Consider the following 23,730-nt stretch of genomic DNA (forward strand, 5'->3'; position numbering starts at 1 on the left):
TGGGAAGTGGAGGTTGCAGTGAGCTGAGATCTCATCACTGCACTCCCGCCTGGGAGAAGAGCAAGACTCTGTCTCAAAAAAGAAAAGACAGTTCAGGCAAGAGAACAAGTCCAAGGCTTCTCCTTGAGCCACTCTTCCCCGGGTGAGGCTCTACCACTCACTTCCTGGCTGCCTTGCTGGCTGCCCTGGTGACCCTGCTGCCAGTAGCTGCTTTTTTCTCCAATCTTGATGGTCCCAACAGCCACTGTCTGCTTCATGTCACACACAGAGAAGTGACCTAGGACAGAGGACATGGAGAAATAGGGGGAATACTTTTCAGAGCAGGAGCTATGGGACACTTGCAAAGAGGTCAAGTAAGCCAAGAACGTGATAATTTGAGTTATATATATGAGCTCATGTTCATTCTCCCAGCAATTCACAGTACATTTCTTGTACCCAAATTACAGGTGAGGAAAGTGAGGCAGAGAAGTTGGCTGCAATGGTTAAAAACCTAGAAGTTGGCCAGGAGCAGTGGCTCACGCTTGTAATCCCAGCACTGTGGGAGGCTGAGGCGGGTGGGTCACCTGAAGTCAAGAGTTTGAGACCAGCCTAGCCAACATGGTGAAACCCTGCTTCTATTAAAAAAAAAAAAAAAAATTAGCCGGGCGTCGTGATTGGCACCTGTAATCCCAGCTACTGGGGAGGCTGAGGCAGGAGAATTGCTTGAACCCGGGAGGCGGAGGTTGCAGTGAGCTGAGATTGCACCGTTGCATTCCAACCTGGGTGACAGAGCAAGACTCTGTCTCAAAAATGAAAACAAAAATAAACTAGAAGTCTCACACCAGTCCTTATATTCTTAGCTGCCCAACTCTCCTGCTGCCATCAGCAATGATCACAGGGAAAGCTTTCCCTTTGGTGCACTGTCATCCTACCAAAGGAACACTCCCAGCCTCCAAGCAACCAGCAATTCCCCCATGCCCATCACAACCCATGCGGTGGTTCTCACAGTCAACTGTCAACCTGGGGTTCGCTTCACCTGAGGTTTTTTGTTTGTTTGTTTTTTGTTTTTTGGGGACGGAGTTTCACTCTTTTGCCCAGGCTGGAGTGCAATGGCGCGATCTCAGCTCACTGCAACCTCCACCTCCTGGGTTCAAGCGATTGATTCTCCTGCCTCAGCCTCCCCAGTAGCTGGGATTACAGGCGCCTGCCACCATGCCTGGCTAATTTTTGTATTTTTAGTAGAGACAGGGTTTCGTCATGTTGGCCAGGCTGGTCTTGAACTCCTGACTTCAGGTGATCCACCCACCTTAGCCTCCCAAAGTGCTGGGATTACAGGCGTGAGCCACCGCGCCCAGCTCCTGAGGGTTCTTGAAGTCCCTGACTTCATGTTGCAAAAGAAAAGGCTTCGGTTCCTGGCTTTGTGTCTCATAATACTTTTGGTATGGGTAGGAAGACCTAACCCAACATTGCAAGATTTATGTTGGCAGCCTCTTTAGCCCAGCTCTAAAAGGGTGAATGTAGATTCACCCTTTTCTTCATTAACTGGGAGACCTGAAGGGCTTGTTCTTCTTGCTCAGGCACAAATGTCTAACATGTAGCACAGAACCTGGCACAGAAGCACTAGCATGAAAGAGCTTACTCCCTGGATATTTGAGTTCAGAATGTAGTTCAAGCCCAGCCATGCAAAGGATACCTGGGGAGTCTAAGAAACAGACTCCTAGGCTGCAGCCTTAACCAGGTAACTCTATCAGGGTGTGAGCTTCTGGGTTTAAAAGGCTTCATCAGTAGTTATGATAATCCAGCAGGTTCGAAAGCCACCGTCTTAGACAGCAGGAAGGGAAAAACATCCTTACCCATCTCTGCTCTACTCACCTTCTCTGGAACAGTGTTTCTCAAACACTGATGTGAAGCCCATTTACCTGGGGGATCTTGTTAAAATGCAGATTTGAATTCAGCAGGTCTAGATGGAGAGTGAGATTCTTTTTTTTTTTTTGAGACGGAGACTCGCTCTGTTGCCCGGGCTGGAGTGCAGTGGCTGGATCTCAGCTCACTGCAAGCTCCGCCTCCCAGGTTTACGCTGCCTCAGCCTCCGGAGCAGCTGGGACTACAGGCGCCCACCTATTTTTTTGTATTTTTTTAGTAGAGACGGGGTTTCACCGTGTTAGCCAGGATGGTCTCGATCTCCTGACCTCGTGATCCGCCCGTCTCGGCCTCCCAAAGTGCTGGGATTACAGGCTTGAGCCACCGCGCCAGGCCGAGAGTGAGATTCTTCTGTTTATCTTTCTTTTTCTTTTTTCTTTCTGAGACAGGGTCTTGCTCTGTCTCCAAGATTGGAGTTCAGTGGCGTGATCATAGCTCACTGCAGCCTCCAACTCCTGTGCCCAAGCCATTCCCCCCACCTCAGCATCCCCAAACACCACCATGCCCAGCCAATTTTTAAAATGTTTTATAGAGATGGGGGTCTCACTATGTTGCTCAGGCTGGCCTCAAACTCCTGGCCTCAAGCAATCCTCCTTCCTCAGCCTCCCAAAGCACTAGGATTACAGGTATGAGCCACTGCACACAGCCAGATTCTGCATGGTTTTTTTTTTTTTTTGAGATCACGCCTGTAATCTCAGCACTTTGGGAAGCTGAGGCAAGTAGGTCACCTTAGGTCAGCAGTTCAAGACCAGCCTGACCAACATGGCAAAACCCTGTCTCTACTGAAAAAAAAAAATTAGCCAGGCATGCGTGGTGGCACACACCTGTAATCCCAGCTACTCAGGAGGCTGAGGCAGGAGAACTGCTTGAACTTGGGGGATAGAGGTTGCAGTGAGCTGAGATCATGCCACTGCACACTCCAGAAAAAGAAAAAGAAAAGGAAACGTACCCAGGATCTCTTAGCTATGGAAGATCAGGGCCAATATTTGAGCCTAGCTCCCCTGACTCTAAGACTAAGTGGTTTGTACCACATTAGAGCTGCCTCTAGGACCAGGGGGGAAGCTAAAATGCCAGCTCCCCAGGGCCAGGGGCTTTGGTGCTTTCATTCACCAGTGACTAGAACAGTGCCTGGCACATGGTAGGTGCTCAATCATACTTGCTCAAAAACAAAATAAATGAATGCATAGATGAACATGACATGGTCTATAGTCTATTACCATATCATAACTGCTAGTTCAAGAAGTCTGACCTACGCTTTAGTAGAACCAGGAGGGAAGAGAGATGCTTCCTGCCCAGGGGCTCAGGGCAGCCTTCAGAAAGAGTGACCGATGGGTTGGGCCTTGGAGGATGAGATGCACTAGGTGGGGATATTAGGAGAGGTCATTCTTGGCAGAGGGAAGCATGTTAGTAACGACCTGGAGGTGCGGAGAAAAGATGAGTCTCCTGAGGCCTCCCTGCAACTTAGTAGGTGGAATCAAGATTCAAACCCAGAAAACTCAACTCCAAAGCCCATGCTTGTAACCACTAACTACCTAGACTGCTTCCCATGCAGCAGATAGTGAGCGCTGACCCTGGGGCATTTCGGAGGAAGAACTGACAGAAATGGGTGACAGAATGGATGACAGAGGGGAAGAAATTGAGAATGACTTCAGGTCACCAGAAAGTCACTCAATGAACAAGTAGTGAGCATCCGCTCTGTGCCATGCCCTGGCTAGGAGTTAAAGTCAGCGTTGAGTGAGACCCACCCCTGCCTACCAGAACTCACCGTGTGATGGGGGAGGTTGGCACACGTGCACATGACCAGGCCCGAGGGAAGGAGGGAGGCAGAGGTAAGAGGTTGTCTCCTGGCACAAATAATTACATGGTATTTATTCTGTCTCCTTCTCCGCCAGGTACACGGCCTCCTTATTTGGCATCCCAGACACCGCAGCAATAGACGGGGCATCTTGTCTTGCATGGCTGTGGGAGATCTGACTGGCCAAGGCAAGGACCCTGTTGAGGGGGTAGGGATGCCAGCTTTGCCCACAGCACTACGGATTCTGTCCCCACTCCCTGACAGTCACTTAAATCCGTTTGTTGAGTCAGACAGCCAGCAGCATTCCCTCTCCCTCTTCTTTTTTTTGAGACGGAGTCTCGCTCTGTCACCCAGGCTGGAGTGCAGTGGCAGGATCTCGGCTCACTGCAAGCTCCGCCTCCCGGGTTCACGCCATTCTCCTGCCTCAGCCTCCTAAGTAGCTGGAACTACAGGCGCCTGCAACCACACCCGGCTAAATTTTTGTATTTTTAGTAGAGACGGGGTTTCACCGTGTTAGTCAGGATGGTCTCGATCTCCTGACCTCGTGATCCGCCCGCCTCGGCCTCCCAAAGTGCTGGGATTACAGGCATGAGCCACCGCGCCCGGCCCAGACTCTGCATTTCTAACTCCCAGGGCATGACTGTGAAGTGGGTCCATGAACACTTTGAGTCACCCCCATCTTGCTGTGTGACACTGGGAAAGCCCCTTTCTCTCTGTGGGCTCTTCTAACCTGGCTCTCAGATCCTTGCAACTAGGTTCCACTGCCTGCCTCAGGTGGCCAACTGGCTTCCTGGACCCAGAAGAAGGAAGGGGCAGCCCTGGTGGCCAGGTGCTGTTGGGCCTCACTGAGGGGCAGGTTGTCTCAGAAGCTTTCCACACACATGAGCTTGCCCAGGATCATCTGGGCGATGGCCAAGTTCCCAGACTTCAAAGCTCTGGGGTTATCTTCCACTTTCTTGCCCAAGTGCTGGTTTGCAAACTTGCAGCTCTGCAAACTTGCAGGCAATGTGGGCTGTGTGGCGGTACAAAACTGGTGAGTAGCCAGCTGTGATGCAGCCAAAGTAGTTGAGAATGATCACCTGGAGGCCAGGGTGGGATGGGGAGGGGAGAAAGGGGGGCATCAGCTAAGCCCCATCCAAAGGAGGTGACCCTGACCAACTAAGAGGTCAGGTGCCTTGGGCACATTTTATTTTTTAATTTTTTGAGATGGAGTCTCACTCTGTTGCCGAAGCTGGAGTGCAGTGGCAGGATCTCTGCTCAGTGCAACCTCCGCCTCCCAGGTTCAAGCGATCCTCCTGCCTCAGCCACCCTAGTAGCTGGGATTACAGGCACATGCCACCATGCCCAGGTAATTTTTGTATTTTTAGTAGAGACGGGGTTTCGCCATGTCTGGCCTGGCCAACATGTGCCCAGCCCCAGAATCTGTATTTTTGAAACACTTTCCCAGGTGATTGTAAACCACCTGGTTTAAGAAATACTGCTTTTCGGCCAGGCATGGTGGCTCATGCCTGTAATCCCAGCACTTTGGGAGGCCGAGGCGAGTGGATCACTTGAGGTCAGGAGTTCAAGATCAGCTTGGCCAGCATGGTGAAACCCCCTCTCTACTAACAATACAAAAATTAGCTGAGCGTGGTGGCATGTGCCTGTAGTCCCAGCTACTTGGGAGGCTGAGGCAGGAGAATCACTTGAACCTGGGAGGGGAGGTTACAGTGAGCTGAGATCCTGCTAATGCACTGCAGTCTCGGCAAGAGTCAGACTCCTTCTCAAAAAAAAAAAAAAAAAAAAAAAAGAAAAAGAAAAAAAGAAATACTGCTTTTCATGATGGTATTGTGGAAACTAATAGATTCATTGAAGTACATTGGTTTGTTCAAGAGTGCACACAAATAGGAGGCAGAGTAAGAATTCTAACCCAGGCAGTCTGGCTCCACCTCCACAGTGGTCAAGAGCCTAATACAGAGCCCATGCCCTGTGACCACTCTGAGTGAGCCAGCAGCCCTAGGAGCAGCGGGACATGCCCCTCCGTGGGTGTCTCATCTGGGAGACGAAGCTCACCACCTCTGAGGGCAGGTCATTCTTGCTGTCCTGCCATGTCACCTCGCCTGATGTCCTTTACTGATACGTTCTTCACATGGAAGCCCACCTTGTCACCAGGCAGGGCCTTGGTGCATCTCCACGGACTTGACTTCCATGGTGATGTTGCATGGGGCGAAGGTCACCACTATGCCTGTTTCCACCTGCCCCGCAAGCACAGTGCCAATACCTGGAGGGACAGAGCACTCAGGGCCATCAGCAACCAGACCCCAGTAGGCCCCCAACCCCAAGCACCTCCACAAGGCATGAACTTACCCCCAGTCTTGTACCCGCCTTTCGGGGGCAGCTGCGGGGGCTTGTCTGTGGAGTGGGTAGCGGTGTGATTGAGTCCAGTGCTTTTAGCAGTGTCACGCCTGCCACATTCCTTTCCTTCCTGGTGGCTTTACAGCCTTCAAACGAGGGCATCTGCAAAAGCCACCAAATGTGCAGCTCATTCAGCCCAGAGAGGGCGTGGGTCTGATCCAGGACCCAGCCTGCAATTAACATGAACCTCAAGGGATGCATCCTCAACCTTGGTTTCCCCATCTGTGAAACAGAGATCTCACCATCTACCTTATGGGCTGTTGTAAAGACACAAAAGACCACACACGAGCCATCTCATGATATCTACTGTGCACTTGCTAAATGATTATGATTAAATCTCACAGGCACTGTGAGATTGGCTCCCTGCATCAAGCTAATATATTTCAGAAAGCAGAGATTCCTGGAATCTGAATATCCCTTAGATCCCATTCTATCTGTTCATTACACAGGTGGAAGAACTGAGGTCCAGAGAAGGTAGGGACTTGTTAACGTACAGCAAGTTAAATAAGTGTCAGGAGTAAGAATAAAAGTAAAATTCAAATACTCTAACATTCATTCTTTTTTTTCTTTTCCTTTTTTTTTTTTTTCTTGATGCAGTCTCACTCTGTCACTCAGGCTGAAGTAGAGTGGCACAATCTCGGCTCACTGCAACCTCCACCTCCCGGGTTCAAGCGATTCTCCTGCCTCAGCCTCCCCAAGTAGCTGGGACTACAAGTGCATGCCAGCGTGCCAGGCTAAGTTTTGTATTTTAGTAGAGACGGGGTTTCACCATGTTGGCCAGGCTGGCCTTGAACTCCCGACCTCAGGTGATCCACCCACCTTGGTCTCCCAAAGTGCTGGGATTATAGGCATGAGCTACCATGCCTGGCCTCTAACACTCATTCTAAAAACTAAGACAGCCCAGCACAGTGGCTTATGCCTGTAATCCCAGCACTTTGAGAGGCTGAGGTGGGTGGATCACCTGAGGTCCGGAGTTCAAGACCAGCCTGGCCAATCTGGCGAAACCCTGTCTCTACTAAAAATACAAAAATCACCCTGGCACGGTGGTTTGTGCCTGTAGTCCCAGCTCCTCGGGGAGGCTAAGGCAGGAGAATCGCTTGAACCCGGGAGGCAGAGGTTGCAGTGTGCCAAGATCACTCCACTGCACTCCAGCCTGGGTGACAGAGCAAGACTCCATCTCAAAGTAAATAATAAATAAATAAATAAATACTAAGACTAAAGTTTCTAAAGACTCAGACATTTCCTAGTGAAGTTGCCTATATTAGTCTGCTCTCACACTGCTAATAAAGAGATACCCAAGACTGGGTAATTTATAAAGAAAAGAGGTTTAATTGACTCACAGTTCTGCATGGCTGGGGAGGCCTCAGGAAACTAACAATCATGGTGGAAGGGAAGCAAGCACATCTTTCTTCACATGGCAGCAGGAAGGAGAAGTGCCGAGCAAAGAGAGAAAAGCCCCTTATAAAACCATCAGATCTCGTGAGAACTCACTCACTATCATGAGAACATAATGGGGGAAACCGCCCCCATGATTTAATTATCTCCACCTGGTCCCACCCTTGACACAGGGATTATTACAATTCAAGGTGAGATTTGGGTGGGGACATAGAGGCAAACCATATCAGTGCCCTAAAGAATGTGCTTCAGGGTCTCAAAACTGTTCCTAAGGATGCTGACTTGTAAGCAAAGCCACCACTGTTGAACGTAAGACCTTCCAGGGGATGATTTTCAGTATGGCAATGCATTTTACGCATACTTTTTAAGAAGATATAATATTTACTCATCTGAAAACCCTGGCCAAAGCTTACAGACAATTGCTTCTTGGCATTTTGGCTAAGATCAAGTGCAAAGCTTAGATACATAATCTTTGCCTTCAAAGACTGGAAACACAGGACAGAAGAGGTATAGAAGGAACAAAGGTGGCTGATATTTTTTTTTTTTTTTTTTTTTTTTTTTGAGGCGGAGTCTCGCTCTGTCGCCCAGGCTGGAGTGCTGTGGCCGGATCTCAGCTCACTGCAAGCTCCGCCTCCCGGGTTCACGCCATTCTCCTGCCTCAGCCTCCCGAGTAGCTGGGACTACAGGCGCCCGCCACCTCGCCCGGCTAGTTTTTGTATTTTTTAGTAGAGACGGGGTTTCACCGTGTTAGCCAGGATGGTCTCGATCTCCTGACCTCGTGATCCGCCCATCTCGGCCTCCCAAAGTGCTGGGATTACAGGCTTGAGCCACCGCGCCCGGCCAAAGGTGGCTGATATTAAGGGCTAAGTGGGCAGCCGGACTATCACAGCAGCAGAGTTGGTAGACACATAGGCTTAGATCCAATACACTGTCAGAATCTCAATAAAATGCTTCTCCTTTCCAGTCACAGGTCCTGGAGTAAATCTCTAGGCTTCAAAACTTCAGTCTCCCATCAGCATCAAAAACAATGCCAACTCCAACCTTAGCACAATAGAGGAAGGCCTCTCAGTAGCTGGTTGACCCTCAGATACTGGAGGATGCAGTGATTGCATCAGGGGAGGCTTTGGCAGGTGGGGGACGAGGGCTCTAGACAAGGGAAACCTTCCATGGCAGAGAACCAGAGCTACACAGTATAGAAGCCACACAAAGCACCTCTTGCCTCATGGACTCAAAAATTGGTAGCCCAAGGAATAAAGCTACTGTTTCTATTCATATTCAACTCTTTTTGGGGTGGAGGAGTAGTGGGTAGGAGGCTCTGAAAGCATTTTTTAGTAAGCACTTTTATATAAATAATTCAAGTTTGTAAGAGGAATATTTTATCTTTCTCAGAAAGGAGAATTGAGGATCAGAAGTGGGTTGCCCAGGGCCCAGTGACTGACATTGACCAGATAAGAAGTTGAAAATGAGACCAACTCCCCAGACCCAAATACAAGCCTCTTCCCACTGGGCCTGCAGTCAGGGTGAGGTAGTGATGAACTTTACCCGTTGGTTTGATGAACTTGGTGACTCACTTGGTTCTATGCCAACCCATAGTCCTACTACAAGCCTATGAGGTCAGTAAACCACAAGTTGAATATCTAGTTCACTAGCTGCAGGCTGACATGCTTTGTTCTTTTGGCATCTAGAACACAGTAGGTGTGTAATAAATGCTCGGAGGACATGGGGATGAAATTCATGTGTGTCACTAGCTGAGATGTGTGATAATACTCAGGTTATGGGAAACAGGCACTGAGGCTTCAGGTTTCTGCTCTAAAGTCATCTTAGAACCCACCCCTGCTTGAATACCTGATGTACAGTAACTCTCCCACACTGTGTCCCTTCACCTTTTTGTAGAATGTTCTGAAGCACTTAGTCATCATCTGCCTTATTGTCCCTTCCCAGTCTCCCAGGAGACTGAGCTCCAAGAGCAGAGTTGCTTCTCATTCACGGCTGCACTCTCAGCACCAAGGACAGTGCCAGGCATGCTGGCGCTCAGTCACCATTTGAAGGGACACTCTGTCCCTGCAGGTCTAGTCCTTTCTCAAGGGCAATTGGGCAGTCTGTGTCAAAAGACTCCAAAAATAATGCATACCCTTGCTTTGTTTTTTTAAAAAATGAAACTCTTGTAGAGGCATGGTCTTGCTGCATTGCCCACGCTAGTCTTGAACCCCTGGCCACAAGTAATGCTCCAGCCTCAGCCTCCCAAAGTGCTGGGATTACAGGTTTGAGCCACCATGCCCAGTGGTTCACGAGGAATTTATTTCATTAGGAGCTGATTATAATTACACTACCAAAGACACATGGAAAGATTTATTTACCAAGATGCTTATGGAAGGTTTTAATTTTTTAAATAGAGTTAACATTCTTAATTATGGCAGTTTTTTTGTTTTGCTTTTTTGTTTTTTGAGACGGGGTCCTCACTCTGTCATCCAGGCTAGAGTGCAGGGGCATGATCGTGGCTCACTGCAGCCTTGACCTTCCAGGCTCAAGCAATCCTCCCATCCCAGCCTCCTCATTAGCATGCACCATCACGCCTGGCTAAGTTTTCTTTCTTTTTTTTTTTTTGTTTGTAGAGATGTTTTGTCACTATGTTGGCCGACTGATATCTTCGGTTCCTGGGCTCAAGAGATCCTCCCACCTTGGCCTCCCAAAGTGATAGGATTACAGGCACAAGCCACCATGCCCAGCCCAATTATGGCAGTTTTTAATAAAATTAGAAACAACAGAAGCTAGTGACCTTAGGCTATTCCCTAACTGCACTGTGTCCCAGTTTTCTTACTTCACCTGGGAGTAAAATGCCTTCATCATGGGGTTGTATACATGTGAAGCACTCAGTCTTAAATCATTAATCGCCATTTACCGTGAATCATGGATATAGCCAAACGACCTACCTAGTGAGATGTGATATAAAACACCCATTAACTCTCCAATAGTTTAAATGGCAAGGAAAGTTTTAAAAATGTGTATAGAGCATTATGTATAGTTTGAGTCCAGCTGTGAATACCTAGAAAGAATTGCATGGAAACTAACTAGGTTATCTATAACTAGGTTATCTATAACTAGGTCATCTATAACTAGGTTATATCTATAACTAGGTTATCTATAACTAGGTTATGATCTATAACTAGGTTATCTATAATTAGGCTATCTATAACTAGGTTATCATCTATAACTAGGTTATCTATAACTAGGCTATCTATAACTAGGTTATCATCTATAGCTAGGCTAGCTATAACTAGGTTATCTATAACTAAGCTATCATCTATAACTAGGTTATCTGTAACTAGGCTATCTATAACTAGGTTATCTATAACTAGGTTATCATCTATAACTAGGTTATCTATAACTAGGTTATAAGTCATGGGGTGGCAGTTTATGCTTCGTATCTGCACGAAATGCTTATTGTAAAGATGTTAGACATTAATTTTATAATCAGAAAAAGATAGCTATGTACACATGGAGGAAAAGGCTAAGAATTCTCAAGTCAATTATAGAAAAGGTAGGCTTTAGGCAAATATACTAAGTAATAGCAATTAGCCTGCGAGCACCAACTGTCTGTGTCAGTGGATGTGAAGTCTTTTGTTTAATTCTTACAACCCCATGAAGTGAGGCCAAAGTTCCAGAGCATTAATATTAATACCTCAGCTGCTCCTTTACTGTGGGCAAAGGATAGAGTTGGGGCTTGAATTCAGGTCTGATGTTAGAACTCAACTATTTTGGTAGGGAGATACTTGTCTAGAGATGTCAAAACCTACTTGAGGCCGGGCACGATGGCTCAAGCCTGTAATCCCAGCACTTTGGGAGGCCGAGACGGGCGGATCACGAGGTCAGGAGTTCGAGACCATCCTGGCTAACATGGTGAAACCCCGTCTCTACTAAAAAATACAAAAAACTAGTCGGGCGAGGTGGCGGGCGCCTGTAGTCCCGGCTACTCGGGAGGCTGAGGCAGGAGAATGGCGTAAAAACCCGGGAGGCAGAGCTTGCAGTGAGCTGAGATCCGGCCACTGCACTCCAACCTGGGCGACACAGCGAGACTCCGTCTCAAAAAAAAAAACAAAAAACAAAAAACAACAAAAAAAATCTACTTGAACGTGGGATCCCTGAGCACAGGGACTGTGTCTTAGACACATTTGTATTGCGCCCACACTGCCTAAGGTGGGATAGCTTAGATACTACTGTAAGCATAGGCTAGAATTCTAGATCCCACCAGCACTGCCCAATGGAACTTTCTGCAATGATGTAAATAGTCTGCTACTGCACTCGCTGTTCAATATGAGAGCCATATGTGGTTGCTGGGCACTTGAAATGTAGCTAAGGAATTATTTCATTTGATTTCATATTAGTAATTTAAATAGCCACACATACCTAGTGGCCACAACATCAGTCCACACAGTTTTATGCTTACTGATTATATAGTCTTGGGTGTACTCATTTCACTCACCTGTAAAATGGAGGTCAAAGCATCCCCCAAAAGGGGATGGAGATCGTTCCCGGTGATCAGTCCATGAGCACACCGTGAATACTGGGTATTTATTCCAGGAGAAGCTCAAAGATTTGAATGGGCAAGTCTCATTTAATTGGCCCTGCCCAGCTGTCCCTCACCTTGCTGCCAGGTTCCAGCATGCTGTCCCCATGCTGGCCTGAGATGGGCACGAAGGGCACAGTCTGGGAGTTTTTTTTTTTTTTTTTTTGAGACGGAGTCTCACTCTGTCGCCCAGGCTGGAGTGCAGTGGCCGGATCTCAGCTCACTGCAAGCTCTGCCTCCTGGGTTTACGCCATTCTTCTGCCTCAGCCTCCCGAGTAGCTGGGACTACAGGCACCCGCCACCTCGCCCGGCTAGTTTTTTGTATTTTTTAGTAGAGACGGGGTTTCACCGTGTTAGCCAGGATGGTCTTGATCTCCTGACCTCGTGATCTGCCTGTCTCGGCCTCCCAAAGTGCTGGGATTACAGGCTTGAGCCACCGCGCCCGGCCCACAGTCTGGGAGTTGTAACTAATTTTCTTGATATAAGCCTTCACCTCCTTGCTGATCTCCTCAAAGCATGTACTACCGTAAGGTGGCTCTGTGATGTCCATCTTGTTGACTGCCGCAGTGAGCTGCTTCACGCCCAGTGTATAGGCCAACAGTGTGTGTTCACACGTCTGCTTGTTCTTGGAGATGACAGCCTCACACTCTCCTACACCGCTTGCTAAAATCAGCACAGCACAGTCTGCCTAGCCTGAGAGAGGAAGGCCCAGCTCAGACCTGGCCTGGGACACCCCCTGCCCATCCCCACAGCAGGGCCGAGGCAACCCTGGTGGTAGCTGTAAGGTGCTTGTGATCATGTGTTTGATGAAGTCACAGTGACCCATGGCATCAATGATGGTGACATAGCATTGCTTCGCCCCAAACTTCTACAGAAAGATGTCGATGGTGATGCCACTGTTACGGTTTGGTTGTGTCCCCACCCAAATCTCATCTTGAACTGTAGTTCCCACAATCCCCACCTGTGGTGGGAGGGACCCGGTGGGAGGTAATTGAATCATGGGGGTGGTTCCTTCATACTATTCTTGTGATAGTAAGTTCTCACAAGGTCTGATGGTTCTTTTAAGGAGCTTCCCCCTTTGCTTGGCTTTCATTCTCCTTCCTGCCGTCACATGAAGAAGGACATGTTTGCTTCCCCTCCTACCATGATTGTAAGTTTCCTAAAGCCTCCCCAGCCATGCTGAACTGTGAGTCAATTAAACCTCTTTCCTTTGTAAATGACCCAGGTATGTCTTCATTAGCAGTGTGAGAATGGACGAATACAGCCACGTTCCCACCCTGCCTTTAGCTTGTTCAGCACCCAGAAGTATGTGAAGGAGCCTTTGCCCATCTGGACTAGGAGTGAGAAGAAGAACTCCAGGGATCCTTTTTTTTTTTTTTTTTTTTAACAGAGTCTTGCTCTGTCACCCAGGCTGGAGTACAGTGGCGTGATCTTGGCTCACTGCAACCTCCACCTCCTGGGTTCAAGTGATTCTCCTGGCTCTGCCCCCTGAATAGCTGGGATTACAGGCACATACCACCATGCCCAGCTAATTTTTATATTTTTAGTAGAGACATGGTTTCACCATGTTGGTCAGGCTGGTCTCGAACTCCTGACCTCATGATCCACCCACCTCGACCTCCCAAAGTGCTGGGATTACAGGCATGAGCCACTGCACCTGGCCTACGTCTACTTCTAAAGCTTCCCATCAACCAAGAAGAAAGTTCCCAAATAAGTCGAGAGTCAGAAGGGACAGTAACTGGGCAGTGTGATGGAGAAGACTTTGAATTTTTAAATTTTAATTTTAATTTTTAGAGACAAGGTCTTACTTTGTCATCCAGGCTGGAGTGCAATGGCATAAACATGGCTCACTGCAACTTCGACCTCCTCAACCTACTGGGTTTCAGCAATCCTCCTTCCTCAGCGCCCCAAGTAGCTGGGACCACAGGCACATGCCATCACACCTGGCTCATTTTTGTATTTTTAGGAGAGACAGAGATTTGTCATATTGCCCAGGCCAGTCTCAAACCCTTGAGCTCAAGCAATCCACCTGCCTTGGCCTCACAAAGTGTTGGGATTATAGGTGTGAGCCACCATCCCTGACCCAAATTTTTAAAATAATAGAATATATTACTTGAAAAATTAGGCCCTTCCTTCCTTCCTTCTTTCCTTCCTTCCTTCCTTCCTTCCTTCCTTCCTTCCTTCCTTCCTTCCTTCCTTCCTTCCTCTTTCTTTCTTTCTTCTTTTCTTTCTTTCTTTTCTTTCTGATGGAGTCTTGCTCTGTCACTCAGGCTGGAGTGCAGTGGTGCAATCTCGGCTCACTGCACCCTCCACCTCCCAGATTCAACCAGTTCTCCTGCCTCAACCGCCAGAGTAGCTGAGATTGATTACAGGTGCCTGCCACCGCGCCCAGCTAATTTTTTGTATTTTTAGTAGAGATGGGGTTTTACCATGTTGGCCAGGCTGGTCTCGAACGCCTGACCTCAAGCAATCTACCTGGCTCGGCCTCCCAAAGTGCTGGGATTACAAGCATGAGTCATTGTGCCCAGCCTGGTTTTTCTTTAAGAGCAAGTTTTAGAGTCAAAGTGACCCAGGGCCATTCATAAAGTGCCTACCCTGGCACATGGACCTACCACATGGTCAGCAAGACTTTAAATTAGCAATAGCAGCAAACACTTACGTAATGCTCACCATGTATCTGGTGTTGCTTTAAGCACTTAACTCAGATTATCTCATTTAATCCTTGCAACAACTCAATGAAGTTTTATTTTTTAATTTTAATTATTATTACTATGTTTTTTTTAATTTTTGAGACGGAGTCACACTCTTTCACCCAGGCTGTAGTGCAGTGGCCCCATCTTGGCTCACTGTAACCTCCAGCTCCCAGGTTCAAACGAATCTCCAACCTCTGCCTCCCAAGTAGCTGGGGTTACAGGTGTATGCCACTGTGCCCAGCCTAATTTTTATTATTCTTTTATTTTTAGTTTTTGAGACAGGGTCTCACTCTGTTGTAAGAGATAAATGAACTAGCTTCAGATCATACAGCTAATAAACAGCAGAACCAGGATTTGAACCCAGGTTCCAGCCCTTGAACGCTACCCTGTGGTAAATGGTAGCTATGACGGATGGTTACACCTGGGAACTTTGCACTTCTTTCAGCACTGGTAAAAATGAGGCTACTAAAAAAGTCAGTAGAACATATAGGTTACCACATCAGTCTCGCCAGCTGGGAGATCCTGGCTATTTGTTTATTTCAGCCGTAATTAGAGTGCTGTGCTAAGCCCTGAGGCATAGTGGAGGATAAAACAGACCAGAGACCAGGTGGCTTCCTCAAGAAAACTAATCAGGTCATTCGGAGACAGGACTAGAACACAGGCCTCCTGACTTTTGCTACTATAGGAATGTTTACAAAGTAGTTTCGAATATAAATTAGATAAGCAGGTCCCAAAGAGCAGTCTAGGGACCCGTAGAGGCCTAAGGGTTTCCAAGATCGAAACTATTTCTGTAACGATGCTAAGACATTATTTTCCCTCTCATTCTCCCATGAGTGCACAGTGGTGTTTTCTAGGGGCTACATGACATGTAAAATTGTAATGGGCTGAAGAAACAGATATGAGAATCCAGCTGTCTTCTATTAAGCCAGACAGTAAAGAGATCTGCAAGAATGTAAAACAATGCCACCCTTCTATGATTTTTTTGTTTTGGGAAATAGTTATTCTTCACACATTAAAAATGTGATATGTTGACTGGGCGCGGTGGCTCACGCCAGTAATCCCAGCAGTTAAGGAGGCGGAGGCAGGTGGATCACTTTAGGTCGGGAGTTCGAGGCTAGCCTGACCCACATGGAGAAACCCCCGTCTCTACTAAAAATACAAAATTAGCTGGGTGTTGTGGCGTATGCCTGTAATCCCAGCTACTCGGGAAGCTGAGGCGGGAGAATCGCTTGAACTCAGGAGGCAAAGGTTGCAGTGGGCCAAGATCACACCATTGCACTCCAGTCTGGGCAACAAAAGCGAAACTCCATCTCAAAAACAAAAACAAAACAAAAAACGTGATATGTTAATATGTAAGGAGTTTATACTGCTATTTTAAAATAATTACATTTTTAATTTTTTAAAAAATTTCATATTTTATTTATTTATTTTTATTTTTATTTTTATTTTTTGAGACAGAGTCTCACCCTGTTGCCTGGGCTGGAGTGCAGTGGCGCGATCTCATCTCACCGCAACCTCCACCTCAAGGGTTCAAGTAATTATCATGCTTCAGCCTCCTAAGTAGCTGGGAATACAGGCACGCACCACCATACTTGGCTAATTTTTGTATTTTTAGTAGAGACGTGGTTTTCCAAGAAGATTATGGAAAAAGGAATGATCTGATATGGTGATTCTCCAACCTTCTGCTCTTGGGAACCCTTTACTCTCCTAAAGGGACTCCACAGGGATTTGATTATGTGGATTAGAGCTATCTATATTCACTGTATTCAAAATAAAACTGAGCTGTTTTGTTTTGAGACGGAGTCTTACTGTGTCACCCAGGCTGGAGTGCAGTGGCGCAATCTCGGCTCACTGCAACCTCTGTCTCCCGGGTTCAAGCGATTATCATGCCTCAGCCTCCTGAGTAGTTGAGATTCCAGGTGGGCACCACCACATCCAGCTAATTTTTGTATTTCTAGTAGAGATGGGGTTTCTGCACGTTGGCCAGGCTGGTCTTGAACTCCCGACCGAAAGTGATTGGCCCGCCTTGGCCTCCCAAAGTGCTAGGATTACAGGCATGAGCTACCACACCCTGCTGATAACTAAAACTGGCCCGGTGGCTCATTCCTGTAATCCTAGCACTTTGGGAGGCCAAGGTGGGCCAATTACCTGAGGTCAGGAGTTTGAGACCAGCCTGGCCAACATGGGGAAACCCCATCTCTACTAAAAATACAAAAATTAGCCAGGCGTGGTGGCGCGTGCCTGTAATCCCAGCTACTCAAGGGTCTGAGGCACGAGAATTGCTTGAACTCGGGAAGTAGAGGTTGCAGTGAGCTGAGATGGGCCATTGCACTCCAGCCTGGGCGACTCCGTCTCCAAAGAAAGAAAGAAAGAAAAAAACACACGGGGGCGCTCTTGCCACAAACTGCAGAGAAAAATGATCTTAAAACCAAGGACACTGAAGGCCGTGGATGCCTGGGGGGCTGCTATTACAACACTTTTCTGATCACATCATCACCAATTCTGGTCTTTCCCCTTAGGTTATAGGTAGTGATGGGGATGGATGGGTAATGTAGCTAATTTCACCTTCCTGTAAGCTTTGTTTTCCATGAATTATTTTGCATCTTGGTGTATTGATGTAATTTCTTGGCCATAACTCCCACAAGTTCATAAAAGGTAAAGTGAGGCCCTATGACACCCATCTTTGGCCTTTCAGGCCGTGCTTCTGAGAGCATCTGTGGAGTGTTGGGAAGGAAACTGGCTTTGGCATCCAAAGACCAGGCATCAGGTCTCAGCTTCACCACTTCCTGGCTGTGTGACCTTGGGCAAGTTACTTCACTTCTCTGAGCCTCATTATCTTACCACTGAGAGAAAGACGGTAATAGCTGCCCTCATAGAATTATTGTGAAGAGCAGATGAGCAGTAAAGTGGCTTTATAAACTGTAAAGTACTGTAGGAAGGTCTATATTTGTTATGACACTGGCCTGTGGAAATATATAAATAAGTAAGTGTCTAATATGTGGTTTTTGAAGACGCTGATTCTTTGCTGTCCTAATTCCCTATTGTGTCAGAAATTTCATTTTACCTCTCAAGAGATTTTTCTGGTATCTGGACTTTAAAAAATACGGGGCTGAGCTTTTGGCCAGGGTGAAGTTGGTAGTCACCTAATTGTCTGGAAAGTCTTTCTGTGCACCTGCCCATTAGAGTGCCAGAAATCCCATCATTGGCAATCTGCTGCTTTAGATTCTTCTTGTAAAACATCAATAACTCCTTCTTTTCTTTCTTCCCTCCTTCCAAAAGCCTTTTCCACTGGCTTGATGATTCCTTAAATTCTACTTTTAGATCACTGAGTGATCTTGGCTCACTGCAACCTCCACCTCCTGGGTTCAAGCAATTCTCCTGCCTCAGCCTCCCAAGTAGCTGGGATTACAGGGGTGCACCACCACGTCCGGTTAATTTTTGTATTTTTAGTAGAAGCAGGGCTTCACTATATTGGCCAAGCTGGTCTTGAGCTCCTGACCTCAGGTGATCCACCCGCCTTGTCCTCCCAAATTGCTGGGATTACAGGCATAAGCCACCGCGCCCGACCTGCAATTTCTTATAAGACTAAACATGCACTTATCATATAACCCAGCAATTATATTCTTGTGCATTTATCCCAGATAAATTAAAATTTAAGTTCACACAAAAACCTGCAGACTTTTTTTTTTTTTTTTTTTTTGAGACGGAGTCTCGCTCTGTCACCCAGGCTGGAGTGCAGTGGCACGATCTTGGCTCACTGCAAGCTCCGCCTCCCAAGTTCACACCATTCTCCTGCCTCAGCCTCCCAAGTAGCTGGGACTACAGGCACCTACCACCACACCTGGCTGATTTTTTGTATTTTTAGTAGAGACAGGGTTTCACCATGTTAGTCAGGATCTCCTGACCTTGTGATCCGCCTGCCTCATCCTCCCAAGGTGCTGGGATTACAGGCGTGAGCCACCGTGCCCGGCCTGAGAAATGTTTATAGCAGCTTTATTTGTAACAACAAAATACTGGAAACAACTCTTCAGTAGGAGAATGGTTGACCAAACTCTGGTACATCCACACCATGGAATACTCCCTAGCAATAGCAAGGAATGAACTAATGATACACGCAGCAACTTAGATGGACATCAAGGGTGTTAGGCTTAGTGAAAAAAAGCCAGTGTCAAAAGATTACATACTGTGTGATTCCGTTTATATAACATCTCAAAGTGACACAACTATAGAGATGGAGAGCAGATTTGTGGTTGCCAGAGGACAAAGACAGGGGTGAGGAACTGGGAGAGGGTGAGAGTGGCTAAGAATACAAACAGGTAGCATGAGGCTGTGATTTTGAGGTGATGGAATGGTTCTGTTTCTTAACTGTGGTGTTGGTTACACAAATTTATACATAGGATAAAACTAGAACTACACAGACATGAAAGCAGTTTTTAAAAATGATAAAAACTGAGTAAGGTCTGTAGACTGGCTAATAGTAATACGCCAAGAGCAACATCAGTTTTCTGGTTTTGATGTTATAATATGGCTACACAAGGTTTCACCATTGGCACTGGGTGTGGTGGCTCATGCCTATAATCCTAGCACTTTGGGAGGACAAGGCAGGCAGATCACCTGAGGTCAGGAATTCAAGACCAGTCTGGCCAACATGGCGAAATCCCATCTCCACTAAAAACACAAAAATTAGTTGGGTGTGTGGTGGCGCATGCCCATAGTCCCAGCTACTTGGGAGGCTGAGGCAGGAGAATCGCTTGAACCTGGGAAGCAGAGGCTGCAGTGAGCCAAGATCACGCCACTGCACTCCAGCCTGGGCAACAGAGCGAGACTCCATCTCAAAATAAAAAAAAGATTTCACCATTGGGGTAGCTGGGTGAGTGGTATGTGAATCCCTGTGTGCTGTTCTTACACTTGCCTTTGAGTGTGTAATGATTTCAAAACAAACAGCTTGAAATTTGGGTGAGGGAAGTACCTAGGCAAGACCTCTCCACCACTGTCCAATGTGTTTATTGCAAGGACTCCCCCTCTCCAGGGTGGGATGCCGCCTTTCCAACATCCCACCTCCTGCAGCTTGGAGAAGGGGTTGGTGTGCATGTGGACTTTTCAGGTACCTGTGGAGGATGGTGGGGGTAGGAATACCTGATGAGTGGATGGGAGGAGAGAGAAAAGATGTAGCAATTGTAGACAGATGAGTCAGGCATGGCACCAAGGACCAACCTGAACATGCCTGAAAATCAGCCCATATGCCAAACGGAATAGGAGGGACTTGGATCTCTGACTCTTGAATTATGTTGTTTTCCAAATCTTTCTGTGATTATGCTTAGGGGATATTTTAAAGACTGCACAGTCCTAGAACCCTTCTCTTTAGTTGATCCTGATTATACAACGAATGTTTGTGTACTTCCAAATTCATATATTATAAGCCTTACCCCAAAGGTGACGGTATTAGGAGGTGGGCGTTTGGGAGGTGATTAGGTCATGAGAGTGGAGCCCTCATGATAGGGATTAGTGTCTTCATCAAAGAGAACTCCAAGAGCTAGCTAGCCCCTTGTACTATGTCAGGACACAGCAAGAAGGCACCCTCTATGAATCAGGAAGAGGGCCCTCACCAGACACCGAATCTGCCAGCACTTTGTTCTTGGACCTTCCCGCCTCCAGAACTGTAAGAAATAAAAGTCTGTTGTTTATAAGGCACCCAATTTATGGTATTTTGTTTCAGCAGCCTGAAGAAAGATAGTCTTTTTTTTTCTTCTTTTTTTTTTTCTTTTTTCTTTCTTTTTTTTTTTTTTTTTTTTTTTGAGATGGAGTTTTGCTCTTGTTGCCCAGGCTGCAGTGCAATGGCACGATCTTGGCTCACCGCAACCTCCGCCTCCTGGGTTCAAGCGATTCTCCCGCCTCTGCCTCCCAAGTAGTTAGGGCTACAGGCACGCACCACCACGCCCGGCTAATTTTGTATTTTTAGTAGAGACAAGGTTTCTCCACGTTGGGCAGGCTGGTCTTGAACTCCTGACCTAAAGTGATCTGCCCGCCTCGGCCTCCCAAAGTGCTGGGATTACAGGCGTGAGCCACTGCGCCCGGCCTTAAGATAGTCTTTTAAAAAAACTTTAAAATAGTGCATTACATATACAGAACACTTCTGCTTCTGGCCAAAATGAGATAACAGAGACCAGATATATTCTCCCAACTGAAACAACAGAAAGAACTGGACAAAATCTAGGAAGCAATGATTTTCTGATATTGGACCTCACCAGTGCAGGACAGTAATTCCTGAGAGAGGAGAAACAAAGGACGTGAGTCTTATGATTGCCCCTCCCACCTTGCGCCTGGAAGGAGTTTCTGAGCTGTGGCACGTGGAAGGGAGCTGCATCAAGAGGGTTGGGGTCAGGCACGGCAGCTCGCACCCTGGTGGAGGCTGATGGACTTCTGGAGCTGAGCAGCTGGAGCTGAGAGTCCAAGGAGGCCATGGTGGCTGGAGTTCAGGGCAGAGTACTGGAGAGGAGAGAGCTACAGAGAGCTGCAGAGAGCTCCCTCTTCACTGCTCAGCACATGCCTGTAAGGAAGCTTCCTGAGGCTGGGGAAGAACCACCTGAAAGGACTACAGGAAACAATCACTACCGTTCACATGGAAACCGGAGTACTCTGTGTTCCCACCAGGCAGAGTAGAAAACCTCTTTATTCCAGGGGGATTGGTACAGTCCTCAGAAGTGTATTGTTTCAGTAGTGGGACAAAATGAACCCCAGAATAAAGGCTGCTCTGGTCTCACCTAACAGCCTCAAAGTCTGGCCAGGCGCAGTGGCTCACGCCTGTAATCCCAGCACTTTGGGAGGCCGAGGTGTGGGGATCACTTGAGATCACGAGGTCAAGACTGGCCTGGCCAATGTGGCGAAACCCCTTCTCTACTAAAAATACAAAAATTAGCTGGGTATGGTGGCAGGCACCTGTCATCCCAGCTATTCGGGAGACTGAGGGAGGAGAATTGCTTGAACCCAGGAGGTGGAGGTTGCAGTGAGCCGAGATTGTGCCACTGCACTCCAACCTGGGCGACAGAGAGAGACTCCATCTCAAAAAAAAAAAAAAAAAAAAAAGCCTCAAAGTGAACCTTAAAAGGATCAAACTGTTTCCAAGTAACTTAAGTGTCCCATAACAAATTTCAAGAATATTCATAGGAACAGGAAAATATCTAGCACCAAAAGAGGTAAAATTCACAATGTCTGGCATCATCCAATTACAAATTACTAGGTATGCAAAGAGGAAAGTAAATAAGACCTAAAATGAAAAGAAAAATAAATTAATAGAAGCAAACTGGGAAATGATACAGATGATAGAATTAATAGAAAACGGATGCCATGGCATTTTGCTTGGGCTGAGGAAAAAAAAAAGAAGAAAGAAAAAGAAAAAGAAAGAAAAGGGAATTAATGTTACTGTAACTATACGGTATCCCACATGGTCAAACAGGTAAAAAAAGATTAAGTAAGCTAAGTAGAGACATGGAAGATTTTGTAGATATGGGCAGGAGGTGGGGAGTCTCATTATGTTGCCCAGGCTGGTCTTGAACTCCCGGCTTCAAGCAATCCTCTTACCTTGGCCTCTCAAAGTGCTGGGATTACATGCGTGAGCCACCATGCCCAGCCTGGACATGGAAGACTTTTCAAAGACCCAACTCAAACTTCTAGAAATTAAAACAACAACATCTAAAATGAAAAATACCCTTGCGAGGAGTGACAGCAGGTTAGATACTGCCAATGAAAAGATTGGTGAACTTGAAGGCATAGCAATAGAAAGCATCCAAAATGAAATAGATTAAAAAAAAAAGATTTAAAAATAGTTACAGAGCATCAGGGAGCTTTGCAACAACTTCAAGTAGCCCAATATCTGTGTAAATGAAGTCCCCGAAGGAGGTAGAGGGAAAAGAAAGAAAAAAAAAATTTAAATAAATAATGGCCGGCCGGGCACGGTGGCTCATGCTTATAATCCCAGCACTTTGGGAGGCCGAGGTGGGTGGATCACGAGGTCAGGAGATCGAGACCATTCTGGCTAACATGGTGAAACCCTGTCTCTACTAAAAATACAAAAAAAATTAGCAGGGTGTGGTGGCGGGCACCTGTAGTCTCAGCTACTAGGGAGGCTGACGCAGGAGAATGGTGTGAACCCGGGAGGCAGAGCTTGCAGTGAGCCGAGATCGTGCCACTGCACTCCAGCCTGGGCAACTGAACAAGACTCCATTTCAAAATAAATAAATAAATAAATAAACAAACAAATAAAGGCCAAATTTTTTTCAAGCTTGATGAAAACTGTACTCCTATGGATCCAAAAACTTCAACAGACCACAAGCACTAAAATCCGTGAACCAAACTTTGAAACCACACTAGGAAGCAGAGACAGCATATCCCAGAGCTATGGCATGCAAAGTCAACTTTCCTCTGTACAAAGTTGTCTGTGTTCCTGCCTGGAACCACCCAGCAGAACAGAGGTGATGGAACTGCATGGTCCAAAGGAAAACACTCCGAGGAGCTGGGTGAGGGTTCCAATTCTGCTTCAGTTGGCCCTTGAGGAATACTAAGAGGGTTGGGGCCAGGCACAGTGGCTCATACCTATAATCCCAGCACTTTGGAAGGCCGAGGCAGGCGGATTGCCTGAGATCAGGAGTTAGAGACCAGCCTGCCCAACATGGTGAAACTAAAAATACAAAAATACAAAAATTAGCCGGGTGTAGTGGTGGGCACCTGTAATCCCAGCTACTCGGGAGGCTGAGGCAGGAAAATCACTTCAACCTGGGAGGTGGAGGGTGCAGTGAGCCAAGATCACGCCACTGCACTCCAGCCTGGGCAACAAAGCAAGACTCCGTCTCAAAAAAAAAAAAGAAAGACCAGCCTGGGCAACATAGTGAGACCCCCATCTCTACAAAAAATTAAAAACTTGGTTAGCTGGGTATGGTGGCAGAGCCTCTAGTTCCAGCCACTCGGGAGGCTGAGGTAGCAGGATTGTTTGAGCC

The 23,730-nt window shown here is 47.0% G+C and overlaps 1 pseudogene; it reads right to left on the bottom strand.

Moving 5' to 3' along the window:
• Positions 1–4,556: 4,556 nt before the first annotated feature.
• On the bottom strand, positions 4,557–13,376 carry LOC123573072 (elongation factor 1-alpha 2-like; annotated as a pseudogene).
• Between the last annotated feature and the right edge of the window lie 10,354 nt (positions 13,377–23,730).

The sequence above is a fragment of the Macaca fascicularis genome, chromosome 1, assembly GCF_037993035.2.
Source record: "Macaca fascicularis isolate 582-1 chromosome 1, T2T-MFA8v1.1".
In the NCBI taxonomy this organism is placed as follows: domain Eukaryota; kingdom Metazoa; phylum Chordata; class Mammalia; order Primates; family Cercopithecidae; genus Macaca; species Macaca fascicularis.